Genomic DNA, 23743 nt, shown 5'->3' with positions numbered 1-23743 from the left:
ATTCATTTTGAGAACTAAGTAGTATTCCGTAATATGGATGTACCACCATTTATCCATCCACCTATTGAAGGGCACCTTGGCTGTCTTCAGTTTTTGGCAATTTTGAATCAAGTTGCTATAAACATGTGCATGCAGATTTTTGTGGGGACATGTTTTCATGTCAATTGAGTCAATATCTAGGAGTGTGATAGCTGAGTCATATGTTAAGTCTTCGTTTAACTTCGTAAGAAACTGTCCAACTGTCTACTCTAAAGTGGCTGTACCATTTTTCATTCCCAGTATCAATGAATGAGAGTTCCTATTGCTCCACATCCTCGCCTGTGTTTGATATTGCAAGTTTTTCATGGTAGACTGTCTGTAATATCTTGTTGCTTTAATTTGCATTTTTCTAATTATAAATTATGTTGAACACATTTTCGTGTACATTTTGCCATTTATATATCTTCTTTGGAGAGATGTCTGTTCAGGTTTGTGCCCATTTATAATTTGATTATTTGTTTCTTTACTGCTGAGTTGAAGAGTTCTTGCATATTCTGGTACTAGTCCTTTATCATTTGCTAACATTTTCTTCCAGCCCATAATTTCTCTTTTCTTTCTCTTAACAGTATCATTTACAAAGCAAAAGTTTTTAACTTTAATGAAGTTCAAATTATTTTTTCTTTCATGGATGTTGCTTTTGATACTGTATCTAGCATCTCATCGCCAAACCCAAGGTTGTGCTTATTTTCTTCTATGTTTTCTTTGAGAAATTTTACACTTTTGCATTTTCATTTAGATCTTTCATAAATTTTGATTAAATTTTATGTTAGGTGTGGGGTGTGTGTCAAGGTTTATTTTTTGCATATGCGTGCTTTTGCTCCTTAGCAAAAATAAGTTAGACATATTTGTATGAGTCGAGTCTATTTCTGAGCTTTCCAGTCTGTCCCATTTCTAAGTGTTCATTGCTGGTATATACAAAAGCAATTGACTTTTATATATGGACCTTGTGTCCTATGACCTTGCTAAACTCATTTACTAGTTCCAATAGTCTTTCCAGAGTCTTTTGGATTATCTACATAGACGATCTTGTTTTCTTCAGAGAGATTCATTTTTATTTTTACTCCTCCAAACTTTATGCCTCTTATTTTTCTTTGCCTTATTGCAATGGCCAGGACATCCAGTACAGTGATAAGTAGACTTGTTAAGAACTGACATTCTTGCCTTATTCCTGGTGTTAGGAGGAAAGCATTCAGCCTTTCAACATTAAGTTTGATGTTAGCAATAGGTTTTTGGAGACGTATTTATCCACTAAAGGAAGTTCCTTTCTAGTCTTAGTTTGCTGAGGTTTTATCAGCAATAATGTTGAACTTTGACAAATTATTTTTTGTATTTATTGTGACGATCTTATACTATTTCTTATTTTGTTGATTAGTGGAGTAAATTACATGGATTGATTTTTCAAATGTTGAATAAGCCTTGAATTCCTGAGACAAATCCCACTTGATCATGGTGTATTATCCTTTTTATATATGCTTGTTGTTAATTGCTAATATATTTTAAGGATTTTGGTGTCTTTGTCCATAAAACATATTGGTCTGGTTTTCTTGTAATGTCTTTGTCTATTTTTGGTATTAGGATAATACTTACCTAACAAAATAAATTGTATAGTGTTTCCTCCTTTTGTACATTTTGGACAAGACTGAGCAGAGTTTGTATAATTTCTTCATTAATAATTTGATAGACTATGCTAGTGAAAACTTCTGGGTTCAGAGTTATATTTTTTGGAAGATTTTAAACAATAAATTTATCTCTTTAAGAGATATAGGGGTATTCAGATTACCTATTTCTTCTTAAGTGAGTTTTATTAGTTTGAGGCTTTCAAGGATTTGGTCCATTTTATGTAAGTTTCAAATTTATGGCCATAGTGTTATTCATAATATCCTCTTATTTTTCTTTTAATTTCCACGAAGTCTGCAGTGATATCCCCTCTTTCATTCTTCATATTGATAATTTGTCTTTTTATTCTTTATTCATCTAGATAGAAGGTTGTCAATTGAATTGATCTTTTCAAAGAACAAGTTTTTAGTTGCATTGATCTTATTGATTTTTCTTATTGTTTCGCTGTTTTCGATTACATTGGTTTCTGCTATTATTATTCTCTTCCTTTCATTAGCTTGCTATTTACTTTGCTTTTCTTTTTCTAATTCATTAAGATGGAAATTTAGACTATTTATTTGAGAAGTTTTGTATTTTCTAACATCAGCATTTAATGCTATAAACTTCCTGTTAAGCCCTGTTTTTTGTTGTATCCCACACATTTCAATATGTTTTATAATGCTTCTTATACAGTTCAAAATATATTTTCATTTCTTTTTAAACCAATGGATTATTTTAGAAGTGGGTTGCCTAATTTCCAAATGTTTGGGAATTTTCCATATATCTTTCTGTTATTCATTTCTATTTCATTCAATTATGACCAGAGAAAATACTTTGTATGATGTCTGTCCCCCTGCTTCAATTCTGCACCATGAGAGAGATTTTTTTAGTACCCTCCCAAACTTTATGTGAACACCAGACGTGGTTGGAGAAAAACCTTTGTAAGACAGTATGAACTCTACCTAATTTTGCTTTCCCAAGGGATTCACTCTCTCTCACCAGAGTACACTCAATTCCCACTAATCTGCCAATCACCTAGCTGGGCTTCTTACTGGTGTCTGGCTGTTTCTTCACCCAGTAAGCCAGTAATCATCTCTTATTGCTCCTGCAGACTCCTGTCTTTTCTTAGATTTTAGACTAGTCGAATACTCTAAGTCCTCAGCACTATGACAGAGGTCAAGAAAATTTGCAAACTTGCTGTTTGTCTGGCTTTGGTAGTCCTTACACATCATTCAGAGTTTGAAGATTTTCTCTCTATCTCAGTTTCCTTAGAAATATAGCATTTTTTAAATTCTTATATCACTTTGCATTATTTCCAAAAGAATTATGAAAGATTCAGAACTAAGTTGCTTCCATATTTCATAAGCTTCATTTTTCAGTGACATTAAAAAAACAACTTTTTTTCATTGCACAAAGTATTTTCCTATAATCTCTTAAAAATTACCTTTTAGCTTTAGTTATATTCACATTGCATTGTCATTTCTTTTCTTCTTGTTTGTTTTTCTGTATTGACCTCACAAGAGCTTAGTCTATTTGATTGCATTTCTTAAAGAACAATAACGTCAATAAAAGAGACAAGTCTCTTGTTAACAAATGAAAATTTATTAAAATATTTTGTATTAGAGGTTAACTATGACTACAGTAATTTCAGATAAATATTTGGAATGTATTCTAGAGGATGGATTTATAAAGTGTTCTATGTCTCAAATATAATTTTCTTTCTCCTCCAGAACCCAGAAATATGGTTAGGAGAAGATATTTAAAAAGTCATAGTAATGTAAAATATAAAATCTCTCTGTACATTTCTTTCTCTTAAATCAAAGTATTTACTGATTCCTAAACTATGGTGGAAGCTCTCATTAAGTAAATATAATTTTACTGGCTGAAATTTCTTTCTTGCTTTATATTACTTTGAAATTCTTAATAGGGACTGTATCCTGGTAGTCATAAGATTTCTTTTCTATTTTAAAAAAAATTCCTAGGTTATTTTTTGTTTGCTTCATTTTTGTATTTGTTGGGAGGAAAATGAAATGTGTCCCTATATCATCATCCTTTTTCTTAGTACCTGATCCTGAGGCAGTTAAAATATTCTTTGCTGTTATACTTTACAATTTAGTGTTTTAATTCAAAATTACCTTAGCTTCAGGAAAAGCTGATTATGATTAAAATTCATTGGATGGGGCTCACAGAGGTAAAATCACAAAATTGTGGGGATTCCCCTAAGACTAGTCCTCCCCAGAGTTTTTAATTCTCAAGCTTGTCCTCACTGAGGACCTCACACTATCCATCACTTTGTTAATTATAGTTTATGTTTCCCTACCCTAGTACTGGCTCCCACAGTGGTTTCTGCTCCTGGCCTTCTGCTCCAGTAAGCAGTTATTCTCTGTATCCGCCTGCTTGTGTCTCCAATTTGGGGAGTAATGGTTTGCCCTATGACCTCAGTTCTCTGATGGATCTAAGACAGGTTGTTGATTTTCAGTTTGTTCAGATTTTTTCTTGTGAGTACTAGAGTGACAACTTCCAAGATCTTTACAAGCAGGACCAGATAACAGAATTCTATTTCTTGTAATTTTAATGTCTTATTACTTTCCCAAGAATTAAGAATTTTAACTCAGATTTAAAGAGAAGGTGATAGGTTTGATAAACTTTGGTTGATATGTTGAATTTTCTGTCTGCCTTTCATTTCTTTACCATAGGAGGATTCTTATTCAGAATGCATGGTGATATCTCTGAATTGATTCCCATGTCTTTTTTTGTCTTCTGCCAAAGGCAACGTTCAAGTTCACATGAAAGAGATTTAATGTCTGAATCCAATGGTTTGAGTCTTTAAGAAAAAAATATCATGAGCATCAAACATTCTATTCTCTGATAATTACTTGGAGTATCAAATGATTGCCAACATTCTGTTTTACCAGGTTTAAGAGGCAAATGGGAGTAATTCTTCCAAGTCACTGGTGAATTATCCACAACCCATGGTATAGTGTTAAAGGGATTTTGAAGAGCCAATTTCACTCAACACCATTCTGTAGGGTGCCCCAGAGGCCAGAACAGAATATTGAATAAAACAAGCTCAGAATATATGAGCAATTTAATGAGAGCATTATGGAGGTACAGAAGGTACGTATTACATCATACAAGATGGTTGTGAAAGAACAGTCATTTGCGTCAAAAATAAATACAAGAACAACAGAAAAAGAAAGTGAAAGAAAAAGCAAAAGAAATAACATAATGAGAAATACGCCCATATTCACTAGATAATCAGAATAAGTGATCAGGGCCGGCCCTGTGGCTTGGTGGTTAAGTGCGCGTGCTGCGATGCTGGCGGCCCGGGTTCGGATCCCGGGTGCGCATCGAGGCACCACTTCTCTGTCCATCCTGATGCCGAGTCCCACATACAGCAACTAGAAGGGTGTGCAGCTATGGCATACAACTATCTACTGGGGCTTTGGGGGCAAAAAATAAAATAAATAAAATCTTAAAAAAAAAAGAATAAGTGATCAACTTGCCAGTTTCTTTCTGCAAAGAAACTGTTTTAACCAAGCTGACAATAAGCAATTTAAAGATAAATGGTATACTAAAGAAAGAAAATATTAACATAAATTTTTAGAGTTCATATCAAGTATGTTAATATCACTTCTTTGAGGATTCACCTTCACCAACACTTCTCCCCACGTCATAAATACTCAGGATTTGTAGCACTTATTTCTGCCTTGCTTTTGCTAGCTTTGTCTGGAGTAGTGGTTGCTATGCAATGAGAACTTAGAGTCTCAATATATACCTAATATTTTTATCAACATACAAGTTAATAAACTCCTTACACATCTTATAAAGCATTAAAAACATTTAGGCTTTTAAAGGAATTTAGATTTAGTTTTATTTTTTTTTTTTAAAAATGGCAGAAACAATGCTGTGTGTTCAGCAAGCCATTTTCATTTTTCTTCTGGAAGCACAAGAAGACTGTATTTGCCACCCTCCCCTCTAGTTAGATTGGGGGCATGTGACTATGCTCTGGTCAATGGATGTGATGTAGAACAACTGTAAATGCCCCTTCCAGCCCTATGAAACCCATATGGTACCATCCATGCTCTCTCTCTCTCTGTCCCATTCTTGTGGTTGTAATCCAAGGTCCCCAGGATGACAGAGCTACACTTGTTGAAGCAGATGCGAGGAGAGCTACTAATCTACGTCGGACTAAGGTGTGAGTGAAAAATAAACATATATTGTACTAAGCCCCTAAGACTTTGGGATTGTTTTTTAGAGTAGCTAGTGAGCATTACTCTGACTAAAACAGAACTTGCAACTATTTAAGTTCAGAAAGCCAGAAACTTTTGGCAGTGTTTTATCCCCAGAGCAATATTCTACCAATTTAAAACATGCAGAACTGGGAGGTTCCTGTGGTCATTATAATCCACACTTACTAACAAGCTGCCCCCACCTTGGTGAAGTGAATGTTTGTGGTGGATTTTACCACCAGAGACGACTGAAGCTCGAATTGCTCTCAATTACTTAGCCAGTGAGAGAGTAGGTTAACCATGACAAGCGCTAATTTTTCTCTGCCTTATCTTTGGTTTCTGCTGAATATTTCTTCACTTTGTGTCCTTAGAATTTGTCTTCTGCTTTCAGAAAGGCAAAATTATCAGGCAGGCTCAGCTTCCGTAGTTCCGTATGTGATCAGCACTTTTTCCTCAATCACACAACTAAAATTTATCAGTCATGTTGTGCTGTTGCGAAACACACGTACCTGTCAGAGGACGACATTGAGGCTTCATTTTCTAGTTTTTTTTTTTTAGGATGCAACACTAATTTGAATAGTTTTCACAAAACAAATTTACTTTTAATACCTCATTTTGTCCTGAAGCTTATTTTCAGATGCAATTCCGAGATGACTGCAGATCGTAGGGATTCCATCACCCAATATTATTTAGAGAGATGTATGACAATGCAGCAACAATAGGTATGGTAATGATATATTGATTAGCACTCTTTGAACCACAGCAAACTTGTTAGCATTTTTTTTTTCAAACTGCTAAACTCCAAGGTTTATAAGGTTCTTTTTTAGTTTTTTTGATTTTTTCTTCGCTGACTTCCAAAGCACATAATTCCTATAGGAGAGGAGATGACTTGTCCTTATTATCATGGTGAAGAAAATAATTTTTTTTAACCAAGGTGTCCTTAATCTGAGGACAGATAGGAGTCATTACTGACTGCTAAGATTTAAACATTATCACCCTTTACTTGAAAAAAAAAATGATGCTTAGTTAATTGATTTTAAAATCTTAACTGAATCTAAAAACATTACAGCTAAATTACTGTCAATGGGTAATTCTGAAAATGAAACCACAAAGCCAAGGATCTGTAACTTGTCAACAACTTTTGCCTATTATTCTTCTCATGTTTATATTAGACTGTATGTTTTGCATACAGTAACTATTGCTCTGTCATTGAACGTTTCTTTGGAAATAAGTATACAGATTTGGAAAATATAAAAACTAAACCTAGTACTACAGTGTAAAGTTTGCTTTCACTAGCCTTAAAAAAGAAAATATTAATTTGTATTTCATTCCAATTTGATCCCCATCACACCAGTTTTTTTTCAATCTGACCACTTTTGTAGTGAAAATGGATTGTTAGACTCATTAACTTGAAGAACTTTGGTTCAAACATGACACTCACATGAATCAAACAGTAAGAGCATTTCATTTTAACATCCTGGAAATTTTTCTCTTTTACTTAGGGATAACAAAGAATATGTACTGAGAAAGATATAGAATAGAAGAAAAGTCAATGTGGATTATTTGGAAAACAACATTTTGGGGGAGATATAGGGATTATTTTCAAGCCCAGAAGTATAAATCTTGCATAACTAAAATAGATGACAGCTTATTCTTATTTCAATAGTTTTGATTTCAAAAGTCCCTGGCCACAGAATATACTTTGCCTGTGGGAGAATAACAACTGCTGATTATTCTTCATTCTGAGACGTTGCTTGCTAAATTTCTTTTAATCTTTCCTATTATACGGTCTTAAACTTCATACTTGTATCTGCCCTTTAATAAAAACTATTTTTAGGTCCTTTAGCTTCTTTCTTTCTTTTTTTTTTTTTTTTTTTCCTGTTCAATTGAGAACCAGTCTATTGGTCATGGTTTATCAGGATTAATGTTTTAACATGAACTGCATTTTCATTTGCTGAATCATCACTCTTGTAGAAATCCTATTAGCTTTCTAAATGTGGATATTCAACTAGGAGAGAATGCAACCACAATAAACAGTGAAATACATGAGCGTCCTTTCCTGGGCTAAGGCTGCTCCTCTCTGTTTTGAGCCAAGCTCTGGTCCCTACCAATGAATTGATTGTCATCCTTTGTAAATCAGAAAACCTTTTCCAGAAACCACATTATGTTGATAGCAAGGACCTCATTTCCTAAATTCTTGTCTCAATTTCTAACAGCTTGCTGGACCCAACTGACTGTGGTAACAAGGTCTCAAATGCAGTATGTTTAAAACTAATCTTTACATTCTGCCCCCATCTGTACACACATCTGCTATTGCATTTCATTTCAGAACCTTACTATTCATTCCGTCTTCAGGCTTCATTTTGGATTCCTTCGTATCCTTCACTATTCGTATTCAATCTCTTAAAAATCTTTGAAATTTTCTTCCCTCATTCTATTTTCATGGGACTGCCTTTGCTTAGACCCTTATCATTTGTCACTTGACCCATAAATCTCTCTACTTCATGTCTCGTCTCTGCCACACTCCTTCCAATCTATTCTTCATGATGCCACAAGAGTGGGATTGATAACACATCAAAATTTTATTGTATTGTTTCACTGCTTAAAATCCTCTAGTGTCCTGCGTCTTCACTCCCCAAAACACACCTTTCATCATACCAAATCCATAATTACAGTAGCAATGTTTTCCTTTTCTTATACCTTTGTGCACACTCTTTCTACTACATGGAATGACCTTCCCCCTTCTCCAACTGGCAATAACTACCCCTTCTTCAAGACTCAGATCAAGTTACCTCCCAGGTAATTAACCTCCCCTTCCTCTGTATTCTGGGATTATGTATACAAAACAGATCTCAGTAAGGTTCATATAGAGAAAAGATAATACCCCTAACAATCTTTTTTGGCCCCAATCTTTTTTTTTTTTTTTGGCTTTGTGTTTACATGGGGCTACTACTAAAATTAGAATAGTTAACATGAAGTAATAACATACAGCCTAATGCATAATAAATGAGTATATGTGTAGTAGAAGCCACTAATTTGTGAATAAACTGATAATATGTAGGTTTAGCAAGTCTTTACAAGTTTACTCAGTTTTTGTTTGTTGTTTCCTGAAAAACTAGCATTGATTCCTTCATTGTTAAGAGAAGATTATATAACTTTGTCAAATATATCAAATAGGTATGGGAAGCAAAAGAGAAGGAATTTTAAATTGCCTTGATTAAAGATAATGAATAAAATATGATATTTAATATATTTTACAGTAATAAAATGAAATGTGTCCTTCTATAGAACACATGAATCAACATTTCTCATCATGATTTTCCTCTTAAAATTTAGAATTAGAAGTATTGAAAATTGTGAACAGAAGTTATTCCCGACCATCTCTTCATTGCTTTTCAAATTGGGGTCAGTGATCCAACTATCTTTTTCAGAATTTCCTGAGGTAAGTGCCAATTAAAAATGAAGGTGTCTGAGTCCCATCCTATTCCTATTAAATGAGTATCTGGGTATTGGGATAATACTTTGAGTCTGTATATTTAACAAACTCTCTAAGTGGTCCCAATGCACTCTGAAGTTCAAAAGCTGTACATCTAGTCCAATTGTTTACTGGATCTGTCTCATGGTCTTTGTCTGAAGACTTCCAATGGTGTGGAACTCTGAACTTCTGAAGGCAGTCCATTTGGATTTTTTTTCAAATGAGAGTGTACTTATGTACAATAAAATGCACATTTCTTTAGTGTTCAGTTTGTTCAGTTTTGACAGTCATATACATCCATGTAGCCATCACCATCATTGTAGAGAGGAGAGCGGTTCTGGAGAGGTTTCGTTCTTAGTTCCAGTAGAATTTTGAGTGACAGGGTTTATGCAATTGATCTTTTCTGCACTGATCTCTTAGAGCCGGAGTCCCTTTCTTGCAACTTCCCTAACACATGGGTTTAAGGAGGAGTCATTATTTCTGTTTGACATGAAACTTGACAGTAGTTCTGTGCTGCCTGAAAAAAATGACTTATAGCATGAAAATCTAATTGGCTGATTTGGGGCGTCAATCCTAGATCATCATTCTCTTCACCTTCTGGATGTGGAATTCCCGGGGCAAATCTTCCTGGTATACATTCAATTAAACGCATCAAAATGTACTTAACCCTGGCCTCTAGCATTTAATTTAGTGCTCTTATTGATCTTCAACAAACATTTTCAGTATGCATTTATTGAAGATCTAGTTTGTACACATTACTCTGGGAAGCATTAATTTCCCAGAGGCCATCTGGGGCAGCATCTAGCACAGTGCTGTGTATCCAGTCAGTGAATATATATGTGTGCATGTTTAAACCAGGGTTCATTGACTCTCAGTTCTGATAATTTAGCAGCCTGGGTACCCTGAAATCCTTCAGTACAACTTCATAGAAATATTGGCTAAAGAAATAATTCTTTTAAATTTGTTTCCATACATTGCTGGACTCTCTAGAAAGAAAGAAGAATCACCAGGTATCGGAAACTAGAAGGAATTAATCATCATAGCAACCAATCAAAGACTGACACTGAATCTGATGCCACCAGGGTGGTGATAACTGTAGTGGTAGTTAGTCTTGGTAATCAGTCTTATCTAGTAGGAATACTTAGCCAGGGAGAGGAGAGGAGACCAGGCATCCATAGAATGTGAGAAGCAAGAACTGACACGCCGCATGAAGTCAGGATTCTTAAAGGATGGCACACTCTTTAATTGGTAAAGAGTGAACTAGGAAAATTTCATTCCACTAGTGTAGGAATAATAAAGAAGCTTGGCTCTCCCTCAGTGCAAGCCCAGAATCCTAAAACAAACAAACAACAACAGCAAAAACAAAAATAAAACAAAAAAGCTAAACAAAACAAAAGACTCACTAAATGGAATAAAGTCCTGGATATTAAAAACATGAAATCATAACTCAACTGGAAACAGTAGGAAATATTGTAAGTATATAATAGTATTTAAAAGCATTATTAAGCATTAAAAGCATTGCAGCTAATTGTTGAGTTGGGAATACTTTTCATTTGGCTTTATGTCATATATTTAGCATCGTTCACAGTCACTTCCATATGTATTTAAGCAATCACTTGTTTTGTGAGTGTTGGCATAGCTTCAAAGAATGTTTCTAATGCCCAGTATGCTGACTCATGTGGCTTCACGGCAAAAAATGGAATTTACGATAGGAATTAGAACTTGCATAATTGTTGGAAATGCTGCAGAAAGAAAAGTCCAAAAATGAAAATTGAAAGATCAGAAAAATATCACCCACCAGTCCTGGCACAGGTGAACAAATCTGAAAATGAAGCACACAGAGCTGCTATAGTGGGATTCTGAAGAGCACTGGTGTAAAGGTCTGTGGAAGGCTGTTGGTTCTTTGTGGCTACCGCTGCTCTAAGTTCACAGGAAAGTATCAGGTAGTGGGCTTGGGGTTGATCAACGGGACCCACATGTTAAGGAGAGCTGGGCTTGGAGCAGGGAACGGTAAAGACAAACTGGAACCTGCTCTACCTCTATGTCTGTCTTTTGCTAACTCTAAGCAATGATGACTTTAGATAATAATGACTGATACTTCATTTCTGCCTCCCAAATTTTGCCTAACTTCACTTGTGGCCATATCTAATCCTGAACCATAGAGAGAAGGAGATTCTAGGAAACGTAGTTTTCAGTGTAACCAAATTGACAATAAAAGCATCCAAAAGAACTTTATATGCTCTTCCAGAATTTTTGATTATAACCAAATTTATATATGAAGAAAAGGAAGTATCCTAGTAGAAACCAAAAAAGAAAACTGAAAGAAAGAAGATTAGCAGAAAATTGAAATATGCAAAACTCTTTTATTGTAGCACCAGAGAAGTTAAAATTCTGTTGGTAGAAATCATGAAGATAAGAAAAAGAGTCACAACTGCCAAGGAAATATAGATAATAAAATGACAACAGAAGGAACAAAGAAGATTTTAAAAAATCAGAACACTCCAAAACAAGAACACAAAAAAATGAAGGAAAATAAAAGAAATAATAAAGAGAAACACAATTTTTACAGACGAGAGAGTGCAAAAAAGGTTTCCAGCATCTTTTTTCTAATAAATTATTTGCTTTCCCTTAGTTCCAAAAACTTTCATAATGACTTGTTACAAGGGGAAATAATTTTATTCAACACTGTTTAATAAAAGGCAATTTGGTTTTTCATAATATAAAACTCATAATATGACCCTCTAGAGATGGCATTGAAGTCAAAACAGGTTAATTAATATCACTGATTGAAAATATATTTAAGACTAGTCATTGAACAAGAAAATTCTCTGTCCTAAGACCTCATATCTTGTATACAAAGTGACAGAGATTTCCCCAAATTTTACAACAATCTTAGCATCAAATGACATTACCAGTTATAAGCTGTAAACCTGAAAAAACTATTCTAAATTTCAATAATAAAAAAATGTTTAATTCTGGCAGAAAAAAAGATTTAATTATTTAAATATTTTTTCTATAATATTTAAACGTTGCTGTCAGATGAAGAGTTGATCCAAAAAGTAAACAGCCAAAGTACAGGAATAAAAGTATTATAGAAGCGTGTTATGCAGCTAAGTAATAATATATATTTTTATTTTCATGTCTTGTGAGGTTTATGGTATTTGCCAACTTTTAAAAAGTGTAATTTGCTATTATTTTCTTTTTCATGCCCAGTAAATATTAACTTTTGTATCTAATTTTGTATTGTAATTGCTTGAATTCTTTTTCTTAAGTGAGTGCCTCTGGAACTACAAATTAGAGCATGAAGGAAAGTAAAATAAATATATGTTTTAAATCTGTTACATTCATGCTGAGCAAAAGGATTTGATAGCCCTTCAATTTCTCTTTTCCTTTACCTAAGTAATTCCACCACTCTATGCTTTTTGCCCACTGAAGCAGTGTGTCACCAACCCACAAACTTGTATAGTATTTGGATGCAGTGACTCTTTCAAAGATATATGCAAGATATGTGGAGAACTGTGGTCCTCAGGTCTGAGTTGTGTTAATCACAGGAGTAGGTATTTAGAGATACTGATTGTGTCCTGCTATCTCTGAGCGCCAGATGTTGAATAACAGGAGTGTCCATAGGTTGTTTCATGAATTTGTTGTGCAGAACCCTTAAAAGTGAACATCAAGTCCTCGCCCTTATTCAGGCCTATGTTAGTTTTCTAGGGCTACTGTGACAAAGTAACACAAACTAGGTAGCTTAAACAATAGAAATGTATTGTCTCACAATTCTGAAGGCTAGAAGTCAAAGATCAAGATGTCAGCAGAATTGATTCCCATTAAGGGTTGTGAGAGGGAATCATTTCCATGCCTCTCACCTGGCTTCTTGTGGTTTGCTGGCAAATTTTGGCATTCTTCGGCTTATAGAAGCATGACCCTCATCTCTGCTTTCATCTTCATATGGCGCTCCCCCCAGTGTGCATACCTGTGTCCAAATGTCACTCTTTTTATAAGGACACTAGTCATATTTGATTAGGGGCCCATCTTCCTCCAGTATGACCTCATTTTTCTTAACTAATTACATCTACAAAGACTCTATTTCCTAAAGAGGTTGCATTCTGAGTTACTGAGGGTTAGGACTTCAACATATGAAATGGAAGGGTATGATGCAACCCATAACAAGGTGTAAAAGCAGTACTATGTAGCAGCAGAGAGCAAAGAAAAAAAGAAAAAGGAAAATGATTGGACAGAAAGACCTTTCCTCCATGAAAGATGGGAGTGTGGGAGACCTTCTTTCCTAAGTGCTTAGTTCCTGTAATTCTTGGATGAGTCAATGCAGAAAACTACAACAAATTGACACTTGACTCGGTCAATGTTGGTGGGAGGGTGCTGGAGAACTATTGATTTGATTTAGATAATTTAAGAAATGAGACCTTACTTATATACTCTAAATATCATGGAATGAAGCATATAGGAAATAATAGCTTTGCATATGAATATAAAGAGGGAATAAATTTTATATAGTACGTAAGTCAGGGTTCAACCAAAGAAAGAAAATAAGATGGGAGTGGATAAAGCATTGTATAAGTCCGTGGATGGTAGTTTTGGCAGAAGCATTGCAGGCATGGAAAGCAAATCTGTATCTGGAGTAAATGTCTATTTCAGTAATAAAGTGCTGAGTCTTCTGATGCAGCAGTCCAGTGTAATCAACCTGCTACCAGGTAGCTGGTTCTTAAATGGTACCATATCGGGGCTCAGTGTCGTATCTGCTGCTGGCAGTTTGGGCACTCTGCAGTGGCTGTAGGTAGGTTGGCCTTGATGAGGACAAGTCTTTGTTGTTGAGCCCATGAATAACTCCCATCCCTTCCATGTGGCCACTTTTGGCAATGACAAATGACTGGGGAAAGGATCTTACTGGTATCCATAGAACAAGTCATCCTATCCACTTGATCATTTACATCCTTCTCTGCTGTTATCACCCTGTGGTAAACATTCACATGGGACAGAAATATCTTCACACTCTGTGCCCATTCAGAAAGGTCTAGTTACATACCTCCATCCCAGACCTTCTTGTCATCAATTTTCCAGTTATGTTTCTTTGAAATCCCTGTCCATCAAGCCAAACCATTGACAACAGTCCATAAATCAATATAGATTCATACCTCTAGGGTATGAATTCATACCCTCTAGGGTACCTCTAGGGCTCTCTCTTTTCAGACATAATGAAAACCACATGCACTACTTGAAGTTCTGTCCACTAAGAGGACCTCCCTTCACCTTTGCCCTTCTAGGTTATCCCAGAGTGATGCTATACTGCTACAGCTGTTCTCTTTTGTAGAGTGCCTCCATATTATACACAGCTTCTGTAAACCAGACCTGGATTTTTTCTTCCTCAGTCAACTGATTATAGGGAACTCACCATGAGTGCATAGGTGTGGGCTGAGAAAGAGAAAGCAATGTAGCAAGGTGATTGGTCATGGCCATTTAGGCCACTTCTCCAGGCAAATGACTTATGCCACAAGGAAGCTATAGAAGCTTTCAGGTCATTTATGTGGAGCTAAAGCTAGAAATTAGAAGCCCTGAGCTCATCATTTTCTTTCCCTCCTTTCTCCAGCATAGTTCAAAGCAACCAACAAAAGCCATTATACTCCTTATTTTGAGCAAAATATGCTAAGGTAGAAAATACTCATCCAGAGCCTCATCTTCTATAGGTACCCCATTAGAGGTATCCAAAGGCACTGATTTTAAGTAACTCTTCTGTCACTTGATGACATGGGCTACCTATGCCTTCATTACCACTGAAATCAAGGTCATTTTGCTCTTAAACCTATCAGATTAGAGCACCAATTACAGAAAACCCATAGCCAATTCAGAGAAATCATTCTTAAGATTCTAGTCCTCTGGAACCACTTCCAGTCCCAAATTCTGTATCAGTCAGGGTTCATCCTAACAAGCAGATCCAGTAGAAGATATAGATAGAAGTAGATATAGAGAGATATAGATATAAATACAGATAGATGTGGGTATAAACATAGATATCGCTATAGAGTATTTATTAAAAGAAGTTAACTTATACAATTGTGGGTGCTAGCTAAACAAGTCTGAAGTCCATTAAGTCAGGCAATCGGGGAGAAAAGATCACAAGTCAGTTGGAACCCAAGCACAATCTGAAGCTTGTTGTCCAGAGGAGGGAACCTCTCCCTTTGGGGAAGGCCTAAGCTCATTCTTAAGGGCTTCGACCTGATTAGGTAAGGCCCACTCTGAGAATCTCCCTTTCCATTAACTTAAAGTAAACTGATTAAGGACTTTCATCAAATCTGCCAAATCCCTTCATAGCAGCACCTAGATTAGTATTTGATTGAATAACTGAGAGATGTGTATACGCAACAAAAGGATCTCTGCCTCTCTTTCATTTTCCAACTCTATCAAAAGAGAATATCCTCTGGTTCCCACTCTACCTGGAAACACAGTGAAAGGGAATTCGGAGGACTTAGTTCAGCCTAGCTAAGTTGACACATCAAAAGCCATCACATATAATACAATAAGGTTATATTATTCTTGAGTAGAAAGATTACAATTTTTCTTTGTGCTTCTTCATATTGTCCAATTTTTGAAATATATACATAAATACAAATTTCAAAAATTGGAAACTTCTTTTGAAGTTACTGTTAATAATATTTAATGAGAAATCCAACAAACACAAATCACACACAAATGGCCAAGAGAGGCTTAAAATAAATATTAAATCTTACTATTTCACAGAAGTACAAAAATACAAATGAAACTATAAATGAAATGCTGTTTTCATTTATCAAGAAAGTAAAGTTTAAGAAAATAATATCTATTGTTGGATTAATGAAGAAATGATCACTTGCTCCTTTTGTCATAGACTCTTGGAAAGAGTATAAACTGTATGATATTTCTGGAAATGTGTATGTGTGTGTATGATTCAACCCTCAGAGAAAATGAGCAATATTGTTACTCTTTTTGAAAGAAATTGGAAATGGATTTTCAGTATTACCTGAATAGAAACAATGGACATATCCATCAAATTGTAATAGTTACCTTTGAAAATGTTAGATTATTTTCCATATTTAAAATGTCAAAAAATGATTCCCTTATTGTTAAGCTCCCTTTATTACTACACTTCCATGAAGTGCTATCTAGGAAAGAGTTCTACCATTAGCATAGGCAAAAAACAATTCACAAAATAGAAGCAGTTTCAAAAAAATCGCCATTTTTTAAATACAAATGAGTCGTCTAAATCATTTGGCTGAGCTATCTGGAAAGAGATTCCTTTCACATTTACTGCTTAATATATTATGATATGAAATGCAAGACAAAATAGTATCTGAGAGATAAGTATGTATTATAAAAATCAAAAAAAATTAATGTTTTTCAGAATATATGAATCCCAACGAGAATGTTGGAAATAAATAATTCAGGTGCCATTAAGATGAAGGCAATATTATCCTGGCACAAATTGGATTAAAAAAACAGGGGAAATAAAAAATATATTATCAGTTCCCCAAACACAGCTTTCAGTTACTTATTGCTACATAACAAACCATCTCAAAATTTAGTGGCCTAAAGGAATGTTAATATTTCTCATGGTTCTTTGGATTGACTAGGATCAGCTGGGTGGCTCTTGCTTGGGGTCTCTCACATAGTTGCAGTAAGTTATTGTTTGGACGCAGGTTCACATGGGTTGAATTCCAAAATGGTGTAGTCACCAGGCAGGTGATTGATGCTGGCCATTAGCTGGGAGCTCAGCTACGGCTGCCAACTGAAGTGCCTACACATGGCCTTTCCATGTGACTTGGACTTTTCATATCAAAGTCAAGTTCTTATAGAGTGTCCTAAGATGGAATGTTTCAAAAAATCTAGAATATCACTTCCATTTAAATCTATTGTTCATCCAAGTCACAAAGTTGAAGAGGAGAGAATTAGGTTCCATGTTTTGATTGGGGAATGGCAAGGTCACAATTCAGAAGGATGTGTGGGATGAGAGGTATTGTTTCGGCTATCTTTGTAAAATACAATCTTCTGCACAACTCTTTTTCCTCAAAATCAATTCATCTCAAGAAAATTTGTGTGACATGTTTTATATATCAGCTTGTCCTTTTTTTTTTTTTTTCGGTGAGGAAGATTGTCCCTGAGCTAACATCTGTTGCCAATCTTCCTCTTTTTGCTTGAGGAAGATTGTCCCTGAGCTAACATCTGTGCCAATCTTCCTCTATTTTGTATGTGGGACGCCGCCACAGTGTGGCTTGATGAACAGTGTGTAGGTCCACGCCAGGGATCTGAACCCGTGAACCCCGAGCCTCCGAAGCAGAGCACGCAAACTTAACCACTATGCCACCAGGCCAGCCCCTATGTCCTTCTTTTGAATTCACTCAATAGTAATCTAGGGCTTTATAATATTTTACCATATAATCAGTAGCAGATACTTGGGCTCCTAATATTTTAGAAGCTAAGTCTAGGTCTGTATTTCTAATTCCAGGCTTTTAAGAAACTATTTGAATTTTGTTCTTCATTCCATTCACTTTCTAGCTAATTAAAACAATGAGCTGTTGGTGTCATTAGTCTAGAATAATCCACTTGCTTACTAAGTTAGCTCTTATTTTATCGACACTTTGATTTAACAGAATCATTAACCAGAGTCCCAAATCTAGTGACAAGGGTCTAAATCAGATGTTTAATCTATACTAAAAATGGAATTCTACAAATCTCAGCAATTGAGAGCTTCCTTTCATCAAATGCCTCTTTAACAAATAGCTCCAATAACTATGCCATTTTTCCTCATGAGATATCATTATTACTTAACTATCCTGTGATGAGGGACAGGCGGAATGCCAGAGGGTAAGCAGAGGCAGAACTGCATGGTGGAACAACTCCAGTTTTCTAGGGAGCTTAGTGACAAGGCAGAGAACACTAAGAGATGATCAATGATAGTTTTTCTTCTGCATCACATATAGAAATTGAAATGTAACTGCCATGATTAAAATGCAGGCATTTATATTACCATTCTTGGGACTATCATGTTACATCATTCTGTTACTCATGTAGTAAAATAATTCATTGTGTTTCTTTAACTACCAGCTAATTTGTGAAAATATAGGGATAGTAGATATTCAATGATTCTGAACGTGAACATATCCTAAATTTGTCAAAAAATATTTCAGCAAACATCAGATGGAAAAATAGATAATCAATCACAACATTGATGGGTTTACTGATGCTGAAAAATGTCACCCTAGGAGTCCTGAGCCCCTTGGGCTTAAGTAAGAAACTGAGGTGACATTTAACAATCCTCGAAGTTCAATGTTTCCTCTCAAGTGTATCAGGCACTGAAGATTTATTGCCCTTTTGTGTTTTTATGTTTATGTCAGAGAGATGACCTCTCATCACATTAGAGGCTTCTAACATGGGGAAATGCTAAGAATGTCAAAAGCAGAGTAGAACAGAGATGGAATGCAATTGGAGACGGTTTCTAGTTGTAATGAACTCAGAACAGTCAAGCAGAAAGACTTTTGATTTCTTTAGCCTTGCTATTTGTTTATTTTCTTTTGTTTACTTTTCTGCTCATCAAATCTTATTCCTTCTTTTACTTTTCATTTCTTTCTGGTGCTGGACATGTTCTTTAGCGCTTATGTAGACATTCTGAGTACACGCAAATTGTAGATTCTAGCTGGAGCTATCCAGTTTTTTTGCATGTGTTTGCTTGTTTGGTGGGAAGCTGGTGAAGGAAGAGAACCTCCATATTCCACTGTATACTTCTAGTCTTCCCACCTCAAGAAAGTCATAGCAGAGTTAGGGACAATTCAGAAAAGAGCAACAACAAAGGTAAAAGAAATGAAAAGAATCCATTTAAGGAGAGAGCAGAATAGGTAGGAGCCATTATCAAAAGTAGAAAACATGAATGAGATATGATCAAAATCTGTAAATTGAGTAAAGTCATTAAAGTAGCAGTAAAGTCACACAGCAGACGTGTGCTCATTCAACAAATAATGGAACACGAGAGGAAGAGCATGATGTCCTAGCCATAATTTATCATGCCAGACTTCATACTCCCTAAACTCTCAGAGGCCCAGGTCAGGCTCTCAGAATAGGTCCTTTCAAACCCTTCTGTCACTTGGTATAAGATGAGAGAGAAGCATGTCCCTGTCCATCCTTTTCAGTGGGAGGGTAAGAATGCACAGAACACCAACATTTCTCTCTAGAGAATTCTTTCCTTCTTTTATCAGTCATGTATTAATTTCTCAAGATTAACGAAGAGCTGAGGGTCACAAAACCAGGTTTCACCAATGTCCTTTATATGTCCTAATCAGGTGGTCACACATCTTGCTTTAGAATGTGGGACTAGCTGGCATTTATTGTTTGGTTTTTGGCCTTTAGTGCTTCCACTGAAAAGGCGAGAGCAAGAGTACCTATTTACTATCCTGTTATATAGATATTGCTCTCTATATTTTAATGATGATTAACTTAGGTTTAGCAGCATTAAGGTAAATTTTTCAAGGTCACACAGCTATTGGGGAAAGAGTTGGGATTCAAAACCATGTCTGTTTGATACTAAAAACCATATTTTAAAAATTCATAATATAAAGCTTTTGAGAAAAAATTGAACCTTAAAAGAAGCTTTCTTCTCATTTCCTACTGTACTGCATATTCTCCATTTTGCATCTCCATATCTGTTCCCTACCAGTCTCTATCCTGATTTGTGCTTAAGAAGGTGACCATAATGGAAAGTATCAGTCAACTCCCCTGCCTCTGTGTTCTGGTGGGCTTTGGCCAGTGGCAGGTACCAGCAGGGGATGAAGGAGAACTGGAGGATGGTAAGTTAGGGGTGTTTATTCTCCTGGCTCGCTACCTGCCAGGACTATGACTTGGCAGTAGCCACATTTCTCTTTTGAAAACTGCAACTCCTGTCTTATGGACACTTACATAAGCTAAAGCCCTTTTCAGGATTCCAATAACTGCGGCCTCCTCTTGCATCGTCAGATCTAGTGGTGGTAATTGCTGTTGCTAGACTCTGGGTACTATAGCATCCCTTGTTGGTTTCCCTGAATACTTTCAACAGCTTTGTAAATAGTGCTTTCATTAAACTCTTCTTAAATACCCATTTGGGTGCCATCTGTTTCCCATTGGGAGATTGACAGATACACTTACAAACTGGTAGGCCAGTTTATTCATGTTATATTTGTGCAAAGAAAATCATTCCTTTTCCAATTCTTTGTTTAATTGTTAGAACCAGGGATGGAGGTGGTGATATAAGGAAGGGGCAGAACTTGTTTACATAAATATAATTGCATGAAAAATGGGATATAGATATAGTGATATCAAATCTTGACACCCTTAAAATGTTATGACATAGGGAACTTGCAAATACACAGATATATATGGAAAAATACAGTTCTTATAGTCTAAAAATATTCTTATATTCTTCTTGGGTACAACTGAACTTGTCAATTGAAAATATTTCAGTATTTTCCAGATAAACAGTTTCTGTTAAGTTTAAACATTCACTTAAATTAATTTTATCAGGATTCATTTATGTAGTCTCATTTAGATTACTCAGCCTGTTTAAATAAATTATCTAGTTTTCTGTTTTGTCTATAGCAGGCTCACTGTTTCGTTGAGCTAGCCAGGAAAAGGAGCCCTAGAATCTATGAAAATCCAAACATAATAACTTGAACAACTCTTTGAAGCTGAGAAGAGGTTGTGGAGAGAAATCAGTGATCTAATAGCAGCGTCCTTTGCTGGCGACAACAGATAAAGACATTTTGCCGATATATTAATTCAAAGTCTACTATAACTGTATGACTATCTGGATAAACCTGTTTAATTTTATTAACTCTATAACCATGATAAGATACAGATAAAAATAAATCATTTGTCCTTCAATAAAACAACAGCAAAAAATAAAACAATGACTATATACCTATTATTTTATAACACATTGCATCCATTTTTGTACTAGATTCTTTTCTCAACAAATTACGTGTCTGAATTCTTCAGGAAAATATTTTACATGAATTTCAAGGAAACTTTTGGTAAGATTATCCCATTATTAATCACTATTTTTTTTTTTTTTTTTTGTGAGGAGGAATAGCCCTGAGCTAACATCTGATGCCAATCCTCCCCTTTTTTCTTGAGGAAGATTGGCCCTAAGCTAACATCTGTGGCCATCTTCTTCTATGTTATATGGGACACCGCCACAGCATGGCTTAACAAGTGGTGAGTCGGTGGGCCCCCGGGATCTGAACCTGCATACCCCAGGCCGCCACAGCGGAGCGCACACACTTAACCACTTGCGCCATGGGGCCGGCCCCTATTAATCACTGTTTTGCTCTTCATTAACTTGAAGATAAATTTGACAAGAAAAACATAAGATTATTCTGAGCTTTTACTGAGTTCCTTTTCCCTCAGCCTTTACAGAAAGAAACACATTATGAGTTAAGCTGCTTGAGATCAATATAAAGTTCTAGTAAATAATACTTGAAACTTGAATCTTATCACTAATCTCAGAAGTCCAAGTTTGACAAAAATTGCCTAATTACCAACCAGATGATAATGTAGAGTAATAAAAAACATGATAGTGTTCTTGCCTCCCTACATCCAATTTCTTTTATTCTTTCATTTTAATGGACTAGATTCATGTCTCTCTTCTTTAAGTATTAGAAAATCAGGCTTGAAGTCAAGATGGCAGTGTAAGCAGACTCTGAACTCACCTCCTCCCATGGACACAGCCAATTTACAACTACTCGTGGAAAAATTACCCTTGAGACAGAACTGAAAACTGGATAAGAGGAACTCCTGCAACAAAGGACAATCCTAATAGAGGTGGAAGAGGCAGAAACTCCCTTCTGGAGAGAAAAAATGCCGCCTTCACAAGCCGCAGTGCCTCACGGCTGCCCAGGAGCAGCCCACAGTTCCGCAGCCTTCCCTGGAGGAGAGGGGCCCTGAACCGGGAGCGCCCCTGCTGTGGGCATTTTGTGGACTCAGTACAATCGAGACAAGTGGCATAATATCTGACTATGCCTGCTACTAAAACATTGGGGAGTACCCCCAGAAAACCTGGTTCACAAAGAAATTGAAACTGGCTCTTAAAGGGCCCACGTGCAAACTCACTCGGTTCAGAAAGCAACCTAAAATCACCAGAAAGAAAGGTGCAAGTGCTTTGGTGAAAAGAGACTCAACTGATAGGGTCTGAGTGCATTGCAGAGAGGTGAGACCTCTCCAAGGACAGGAACATTGGCAGCGGCTATTGTTGTGGCCTGGGGTGGGCATGCTGACACAGATGCCATTGGAGTTCTCCCTGGGGCCTGCTAGCCCAGGTCTGCCCCACCCCCTAGAGCACAGATTTAATCCAGCTCAGCCAGGGCAGCAGCCCGCCCTAGAGACTGGCCCCACCCAACAACAAACCCTCAGGCAACTTATGGGCCTGCATAGATTGGTGACTGGATTCTCTGCAGCCTGGCAACTGAGCCCACTTCAGTGGGGCAGGGCGTGCATAAGGAGCAAGGAGCAGGTGGAGGGTGTGGGGCAGTGGTGGAGTGTGTGGGGCTCCTGCTGTGGAGAGACTGGGTCTGCTTCGGAAGGTCAAGGTACGCACACGGGGCAGGACTGTGTTGACTGTGTGTGTGGACCTGTGGGCGGCAAGGTTTGTCAGCTGCAGAAGACTTGTGCTTCTCAAAGACCCACATGAGGGTTTGCCCCACCTTCCAAAGCCTGTAACAATTGGGTCTCCGGTGCCTGAGGCCAGTCCCACCCATCTGCAATCCTCAGACAGCTGACAAGAGACCTAAAGGCTGGAGGCTTATAGCATTTGTAAGCCACTGAGCCTAACAACCTGCCACTCTGGGGGCCTACTCACTTAAAAGAAATACTGCAACACAAATGTGGTATTAGAACTTGCAGCCAACTGTGCTGGGGCTCCCCACACCTGATAAAGAGACTGAAGGGCCCACAACAACTACAAGCAGTTGAGCATTACAACAGCTGGCCAGGAGCATAACTTGGCCTCCCTGGGCACCTACAGGGAGAGCAAACATGCCACAACAGAAGGACACACATAGCCCACATAGGGGTCACCCCTGGAACATTGAGAACTGAGGGAAGCACACAGCAGGCCTCCTAAGGCATCACTTATATAAGGTCTCCTGTCCAAGAGCAGGAGATGTAGCTGACCTACCTAATATGTAGACACAAGCACAGGGAAAGAGGCAAAATGAGGAGGCAAAGGAATACATTCCAAGTAAGGGAACTGGACAAAATGCCAGAAAAGGAACTAAGTGAAATAGAAATGAGCAACCTACCCAACAGAGAGTTCAAACAAAGAGTGTTAAAGATGCTCATTGATGTGGGGAGAAGAATAGATGAACTCAGTGAGAATGTCAACAAAGAAATGGAAGAT

At 36.7% G+C, this 23743-nt stretch overlaps 1 long non-coding RNA gene across 2 annotated transcripts in view; it reads left to right on the top strand.

Annotated features, from left to right (window-relative positions):
* Window positions 1–11933, top strand: part of LOC147914640 (uncharacterized) — a 108502-nt gene extending 96569 nt beyond the window's left edge. Inside the window, exons 6-7 of one of the 2 annotated variants that reach the window (XR_015555119.1) lie at window positions 5761–5831; window positions 9204–11933. This is a non-coding gene — a long non-coding RNA (uncharacterized LOC147914640). The remainder of the gene's footprint in view (window positions 1–5760; window positions 5832–9203) is intronic. The other variant, XR_015555120.1, reaches the window with a different exon arrangement.
* Window positions 11934–23743: the final 11810 nt, after the last annotated feature.

This window comes from Ceratotherium simum, chromosome 18, assembly GCF_057802395.1.
Source record: "Ceratotherium simum simum isolate JZ-2026a chromosome 18, ASM5780239v1, whole genome shotgun sequence".
Lineage (NCBI taxonomy): Eukaryota > Metazoa > Chordata > Mammalia > Perissodactyla > Rhinocerotidae > Ceratotherium > Ceratotherium simum.
This window is presented reverse-complemented; position numbering and strand designations above follow the sequence as displayed.